The sequence below is a fragment of the Eptatretus burgeri genome, chromosome 13, assembly GCF_056783735.1.
Source record: "Eptatretus burgeri isolate ZD-2024b chromosome 13, Ebu_testis_v1, whole genome shotgun sequence".
Lineage (NCBI taxonomy): Eukaryota > Metazoa > Chordata > Myxini > Myxiniformes > Myxinidae > Eptatretus > Eptatretus burgeri.
This window is the reverse complement of record NC_140973.1, coordinates 53,313,941-53,322,289: the sequence shown is the minus strand read 5'-3', so window position 1 is coordinate 53,322,289 and position 8,349 is coordinate 53,313,941. Positions and strand designations below refer to the sequence as shown.

At 34.1% G+C, this 8,349-nt stretch overlaps 1 long non-coding RNA gene across 1 annotated transcript in view; it reads right to left on the bottom strand.

The window, feature by feature from the left end:
- Positions 1-5,840: 5,840 nt before the first annotated feature.
- The window catches only part of LOC147014496 (uncharacterized), a 2,663-nt gene continuing 154 nt past the window's right edge, over positions 5,841-8,349 (bottom strand). The window contains exons 1-2 of the long non-coding RNA XR_015050780.1: positions 7,195-8,349; positions 5,841-7,097 (exon numbers count right to left, since the gene is read on the bottom strand). The exon at positions 7,195-8,349 is cut by the window's right edge and continues 154 nt beyond it. This is a non-coding gene — a long non-coding RNA (uncharacterized LOC147014496). The remainder of the gene's footprint in view (positions 7,098-7,194) is intronic.

Sequence of the window (8,349 nt, the reverse complement as noted above, 5' to 3'; positions counted from 1 at the left end):
ATTTTAGGATAACCGACCAAGATAATCGTGTGATTTCTTTTAATGGAGAAGTTATATCCATCAGAATTCACCTACGTGAAGTTTTTCAATAAATAAATACGATGGTTATTATGAGGAAGCACGAGTTGGGAAAATATAAAATAATTACAGGGGATGGGATGTTCCTTTCCCCGTACTACAAGGGTGAAGGTATGTATCTTGGTAGAGGATACTATAAACCTAAGAGACAAAGGGGTGTTGGACATCAATTTAGAGGAGATGGGATAATTGATACTCTCATGGGTATTGGTTCAACTATTCTTAAACATAAAGACCTAATTGGTTCAACTGCTTCTGCTGTGGGAAATGTAGCAGGTGCTGTAAAGAGTATAAAAGATGCTCAGAAAGAATCTCATAAATTACAAGCAATAAAAGAAATTAAGAAAGGTAAAACTCAGTTGTCCCCCCAAGAACGACAGAAAATAATTCAAATACTTGGATCAGGGTTTCAAAAGTTTTAACATCTTTTTTCCTAAATAAATACAAGTATGGAAGCAATTGATAGTATCTATGATTTGGATGATACTATTGTTATCTCAAACTCCACTAAAAAGAAGATTACTTCAAGGTAAATGCAATAACTGGAACAGACTGGAATACAAATGGTACAAAAAGTTTTGAAATAAATAATCAACAAACCTATTTGAATCTCTCCGAAAGTTTCTTGTTGTGTAAATTTAAATTCACTAAGGCTGGGAATAACACAAACGCTACACTTGTAAATGATTTCTTCTGGAAAATGTTTGATAGTGTGCGATTGTATATTGGAACACAAGAAGTTGAAGCGGTTGATTATGTCTCTGCTGTATCTGAAATGATGAAATTTACACTCTATACATTCAGTGATAGAATGGGAAAGGGGTCTGTCGAAGGTTTTATTCCTGATATGTCAACGGGAACAAACACAGACCCTGGATATATTCAAAGGAAAGGAATGTATAATGATGATACAAAAGCAGAAAATAGTTTTACTGTGGCAGTTCCTCTTAAAGGTATATTTGGATTTTGTGATTATGATAAAGTTCTGTATGGTCTTAAAATTAGATTTCAACTACAAAGGAATGATAATGAAAATAGATTGCTTTTTGGTGTTGGTAATGCTTTTGGTGATCAGAATAAATTTGTAATTGAGGAGATGAGTTGGTATATCAGTGAATATACTCCTAATCTTAAAACAGAAGAGATGTTGAATCGAAGACTTAACTCAAAAAAACCACTCAGTGTATCATACCTCAAAAGAAGATGTCAACACGTTAAACTCAATCAAACTACTTACACGTGGAATTTGGGTGTTCTGGAAGGAAAGCCACGATATCTGTGGATGATTTTTAAAAAGCCAGATGGTGATACTGCGACTGATAAGAATAATGCATTGAGTGATAATGCTAAGGTGAAACAACTTCGCGTTTCTCTAGATGGAACATTTTATCCACGAGATAGATTGGAAATTAATTGGGAAAAAGGTGATTTTGCTGAAGCATACAAGTCTTACCAAAAGGTGTGTGAAAGTAATGGAAATAAAGAACCTATTTTGGATATGACAGCATTTAAAAGTTTGTATACAATCTATACGTTTGACCTGAGCGCTCAAAAAGAAACTATAAAGTCTAATCGAGTGGATACTTCCCTATACATTGAAAGAGGAGAGAGTGAAGAAGTTGATACATATTGTTTGCTTTTGGAAGAAACAGAATTGCAGATTAATACAGATAATGGTGTGATGATTAGTCTCACATAATTTTTTTGTTAAATAAATGAGTGGCAAAGTACCAACTGGGGTATATGTTAATCAAATCAATCTTCATAAACTATCATCTTGTGTTCAAAATCAAAAGCCTTGTACGATTAACGTTAATACAATTCAGAGAAAAGGAGCAGTAAGAATTGATGTTTTGCTCACAAGAGAACAGGTTAAAATCTTGAATGACACTGGCTCACTTAAAATTAAAATGACAAAACCAATGTTGAAAAAATATTCAATAAGAGAGACGAGTGGAGGATTTCTCCCATTTCTAATTCCTTTATTTGCTGGTTTAAGTGCGGTTGGAGCATTGACGGGTGGTATTTCAACAGCGGTCAAAACTGCCAACGAAAGGAAGGCTCAACTCCAGGCTCAAAAAGAATTGGAAAGACATAACAAAGAGTTGGAGAAACAAATTAGTGGAAGTGGTGTAATTGTAGATTTTGCTGAAAAACTTGAAGGTCTGCCTGATAAAGCGAGATTGTTAGTTGGAGATATGCTTTCTTCTATAGCACAAGCAGGTGTAAAATTAACGAAAAGAGGTAATGGATTATATCTTTCTAATAAATAAATGAGCATTGATGAGTGGTTGAAAGAATTTGGAAAGAATACAACATCAAATTTACAACTTGCCAAATATTGTAAGAAATTAAAAATTCATAATGTGGTTATTTGTATGAGAGATGAATTAACAAATGTGTCGAAACATACAAAGAATATTATTATGAACTTAGAAGATAATGATGGGAACGGTTCTCATTGGGTTTGTATTTTTAATAGTCAAGACAAATATTATTTTGATAGTTTTGGTCTTCCACCACCTGTTGAAGTCATAAAATTCTTACAGAATGGTGTTTATCAAACATTTCAAGTCCAAGAATTAAATTCCAAGTGTTGTGGTCAATTATGTCTATATGTGTTATTTCAACTCAACAAAAATAAAAAATTTTATGATATTATTTTTAATCTAATATAAATGACTTATGTTGGTAAAGATGGTTCTATCTTTGGTGTCTCTCAAGAACTGGATATTGATTTATCAAATTATTATACAAAGGCACAGGCTGAACGATATAAATATAATATAAACAAAAATATTAACATGAAAAATGCTTATAAATTAAAAAATTATCCAAGCCCGACTGACGCGAATGACTTGGTGAGATTAAGCGATTTATCAGAATATATATACTTAAATAAAACGGCTGTGTATTCTAAAGATACAGAAGTGTTGATATTATCTCCAGGTCATACAGAATTCACAGTTCGAATTAAAATAAATTTTTATAAAGAAGGGCGTATCGTTTGTATGAGAATAGAACAATGGGTGTATGATATGAATGATTTAGGGTATAATTGGTCATTTAAAATTAACCTCGAAGACCTGGAACAATTAAATCAGTCTCGTAAGGAAGAATATTATCCACTTGGTATCGAGAATGAGTTTTGTGGAGCCACGATTAGTAAACAACAAATAAAAGAATTTAATAAGGGTAAATATAATAATGGTTTTGCCCTTGTTTATCTCATGAAAACAGAAAAAACAGGATTATATATAATAAGTAAGGAAATACAAAATGATTTAACTATGGGAAGATGGGGAGGTGTTTCGTGCCATAATATTATTCTTACATATATTTCTAATACATAAATGACAGCAAGAAGGCTTCAAGAAAATTATCATTTCTGTGTCCAAGCATACCTTCAAGAAAAGGGTATTCGGTATTTTAATAAATATGTTCTACAACATAAGAATGAGGTATTTTCAATAAAAGATTGGCATTATGCTGATGTTGATAAACCGACAACTTTAGATTTAATTAGAATGTTAAATAATGAAAAAATTATAAGGTTAAGAAAAGGTAAGGCTCTTTTAGAAATTCAAAAGAAATTTTATTGGTTTCCTGTTGTAAAAAATTATTTTGGATACAGGAATAACAAGAAATCCTGATGAATATATGTATAATATTCTATGGGGTGTAAACGATTCAAGTATAGTAAGGGATGAGGAAGGAGTTGAAGAAGAGAGGGAAGAGGAGGAAAAGGAGAAGGAGGAGAGAGAGAAGGAGGAAAGAGAGAATAGAGAGAGGGAGGAAAGAGAGAAGAAAGAGAAGGAGGAAAGAGAGAATAGAGAGAGGGAGGAAAGAGAGAGAATGAATAAATATCAAAATATGGAAACCAGTGAGATTCAAAAAAGAATAGAGGTATTAAAGAAATTAACTTATCTCACCAGGGAGGAATACAAAGAATTAAGAAGTCTATTTGCAATACTTTCAACAAAACTATTAGCATCGTCAAGCTATTCATTTTAATTCAAGTTTTTTCTTAAATAAATGGAGGAGAGAGTGAAGGCATTTCTAAGGATTCTTTATGTTTTAAAAATTAAGATTCAAATGTGCATGTTGGAAACTAAAAAGGTTTTTGCACTCTGCAGAAATTTTTCTCATAAATAAATGAGTTATTGTCTCAAATGTAAAAAGAAAACTAATACTAAAAATATTTCATATATTAAAAGTAAAAATAACAGGGTTATACAAAAAGGTATATGTTCGGTGTGTGGTTCAAAAAAAAAATCAATTTATCTCCAAACACAAACTCGGAGGAGATATACAAAAGTTTTTATCAGGAAGTAAATTTACAACTACTGGAATACCAGGGGAATTACATCTTCCAGGGTATTCTTTCTGTGGTCCAGGCACAAACTTGGATAAAAGATTAGATGAGGCAGACAATCCTAAATCCTGGAGTAAACCAATCAATAGAGTTGATGAAGTGTGCATGAGACACGATATTGATTATGGGAATACCACAACGTTGGAAGAAAAGCATGAAGCCGATAGAGAAATGTTATATAATTTGTCTCTGATACAAAATCCAACCTTGAGAGAAAAAGTTGATAGGTTCATCGTGAAGAAGATGATTAGTGCTAAATTGAAACTTGGACTTGGAAATTCAAAAAACTTATAGGCTCTAATGATGCCATTAAGACTGAAGAGCAATTAGCTGATGAATTACATAAACCAATATTCACAAAGTTTCAGAGAAGGAAAGTTTATTCCAAGGAAGTTGATTATATCTGGTCTGCTGATTTGATTGAACTCAATAATGATAAGGGGTACAAGTATGCTTTAACCGTTATTGATTTGAGGAGTAGATATGCGTGGGTTGTCCCTTTAAAAACCAAACCAGGTAATACTCTTATGTTAGCTTTTCAACAGATATTTAATAAAAGTAAGAGAAAACCTAAGAAATTGTGGACTGATGAGGGTAGAGAGTTTTATAACAAGACATTTATGAATTTTCTAAAAAATAACAGTATTACATTATACAGTACCTTTAATGAAGGGAAGGCAGTTGTTGTTGAACGTTTTAATCGTACCTTAAAAGAGAGACTATATAAAAAATTCACACAACTCGGTTCACAACAATGGTTATCTTTTATTCAGGATATTGTGGATAAGTATAATGACACGATTCACACGTCAACGAATATGAAGCCATCAGAAACATTTACAAAATTAAAATATGAAAAAGAGATTAATGTCAGAAAACCTAAGTTCAAAGTTGGTGATATCGTAAGAATATATAGGTGGAAATCTCATTTTGAAAAGGGTTTTACTGAACGATGGACGAAAGAAGTTTTTAAAATTGTTGATGTAATAGATACAGTTCCTTGGACTTATAAAATATATGATTTGGAAGGGGAAGAGATTTTAGGTTCATTTTATTCACAGGAATTACAAAAGACAAAACTAAGCAGATAATACACCTTTGTGGACACTAGAGGGACAAGTCCGAGGTGTATTACAGTATATAATGTGTGTCAAGGGGGACGTTCTTAGATCTGTGAACCCCAAACACAGAATCCTCAACTGAATAGTCAAGGTTTAACTTTTGTTTGTGTGTGTGTGTGTGTGTGTGTAATGGGAGCAATAGGTTGGCGCTTCACTCCCTCCTACTATACACCGTTGTGGACACTCGAGGGCCAAGTCCGAGGTGTATAACAGTATATAATGTGTGTCAAGGGGGACGTTCTTAGATCTGTGAACCCCAAACACAGAATCCTCAACTGAATAGTCAAGGCTTAACTTTTGTTTGTTGATGTGTATGTGTGTGTGTGTCCCAACCCTCACATTCAAAATCTCAACCCCAACCCTCACATTCAAAATCTCAACCCCAACTCAATCCTCGCCCAACACAATGTCTTTTTCAAAATGAGATTTCCACCTATATATATATATTTTTACGTTTTTTTTTTCTTCTTCCAATTCTGTCTTTTAAGGCTTTCAGGTTTGATGACGTAGAAAGGGGGAGTAAGCCTGCACTTTCTTCCCAGAACTTTCTTGATCTTGCTCCCATCAAGCACCATCCGACAAAGAACTACATCGATAGGTTTAGATCCCAAAGAGTGATAGCAACTCCAAAAGTCTCCAAAATATAAATAAATAAAATAATAATAATAATAAATAAATAAATAAATAAATAAAAGCCCCCAAAAAAGTTTCAAGTGTCCAACATAAACCCAACTTTGCAAGTCTTCAAGGTATAACCACATTCCCGTTGAGTTTCCAAGATATGTATCACATTGTGAGTTATCAATCCAGAACCCACATTTCAAGTATTCAAAGTAAAACCAACTTACAAAGTCTCTTAAGGATAACTCATTTACTGATTTTTTCAAAATTTGTGAGTCTCCAAGGTAGGCCCCATATTTAGAACCATCTTGGCAGAACCCTTTTCCTGAGTCTCCAAGGTAGTTATTTAAACCATCAAGGCAGAACTCATTTACTGATTTTTTCAAAATTTGTGAGTCTCCAAGGTAGGCCCCATATTTAGAACCATCTTGGCAGAACCCTTTTCCTGAGTCTCCAAGGTAGTTATTTAAACCATCAAGGCAGAACTCATTTACTGATTTTTTCAAAATTTGTGAGTCTCCAAGGTAGACCCCATATTTAGAACCATCTTGGCAGAACCCTTTTCCTGAGTCTCCAAGGTAGTTATTTAAACCATCAAGGCAGAACTCATTTACTGATTTTTTCAAAATTTGTGAGTCTCCAAGGTAAAACTTGTATTCTGGCTCATCAACGTATAACTTGTTCAGTGGGTATTGTCTTGATAACTCACAATGAGTACTATTGCTGTAAAACTCTTTTTCAGGATTTTGCTGGTCTCCAAGGTATAACTCTTTGGTTGGGTCATCAAGGACGAACTCGTTCTGTGGGTCTTGGTCGCTCATAAGGTCTTCAACCAAGCCAACAATTTCGCCCCAAGTTGTAGCAAAAGCAGTATTTTCATTTCGTATTTCAGACACAATTTCCTGTGAGAGAAAATAATAATGTATTAATTAAGTTATTTAATTATTAAATGAGTATGCTTCAATCAAAGTTTGAAAATAGGAAAATAAAAAATCTTACCTCAATAGATAAGAGGTTTGAATCCAGTTCATCAACTTGAAGGTTTAGTTCCATAGAAGACAGAGAGTTCCAAGGAACACCAAAGTCATCCCACTCAAGGTCTTCAACCAAGCCAACAATTTCCCCCCAAGTTGTAGCAAAAGCAGTATTTTCATTTCGTATTTCAGACACAATTTCCTGTGAGAGAAAATAATAATGTATTAATTAAGTTATTTAATTATTAAATGAGTATGCTTCAATCAAAGTTTGAAAATAGGAAAATAAAAAATCTTACCTCAATAGATAAGAGGTTTGAATCCAGTTCATCAACTTGAAGGTTTAGTTCCATAGAAGACAGAGAGTTCGAGACAAGCACACAAAACACCATTGCCAGCAAAAACAAATGTTTAAAATGGAGCCTGGGTTTGAAGCTTTTATAGAGAAAGACTGGTGGGTGTGGTTTCCTTTGGAAATTCCCAGGGCAAGCCTAGGCAAGCCTTCATTGGGAAATTTTTCAAAACCATAACATCCTGTAATTTTCTAGTGATTTCTTTGTGAGTCAGAGATGAACTGGAAATGATGTAAGAGTGGGCGGGGCTTAGCAAAAGTAGGCGGAGCTTAGGAAAAGTGGGCGTGGCTTAGGAAAAATACCTTATGAAAAGTGGGCGGAGCTTAGCAAAAGTGGGTGGGGCTTAGGAAAAGTGGGCGTGGCTTAGAAAAAATACCTCATGAAAAGTGGGCGGGGCTTAGGAAAAGTGGGCGTGGCTTAGCAAAAGTGGGCGGGGCTTAAAGAAAAGTGGGCGGGGCTTATTGAATACCTTGTGGAAAGTGGGCGGGGCTTAACAAAAGTGGGCGGGGCTTAACAAAAAATAACCTGTGGCTCAGGAGGTGGCCAGATGAGAGCATTAAGAGAAGTTTATCATTTCGTAATGACACAAAAGGGGTATCTTCAAAAATATAAAGATTCAAATGTTTTGTTTGTCAATATTTTAGATGGGGATTATTGTGCAAAGAAAATTAAACTATTGAAGGAATTTGAGAATGAACAAATCTTTATAGGTTCAATGAGTGAGCTGTTCAACCCCCAGGTGTTCAATTCAATGAGGTTCAACCTCCAGGTTAAAAGGGGAGACAAATAAATATACCTTGGGTTAAAAAGGGTTTATTTTTAGGGAA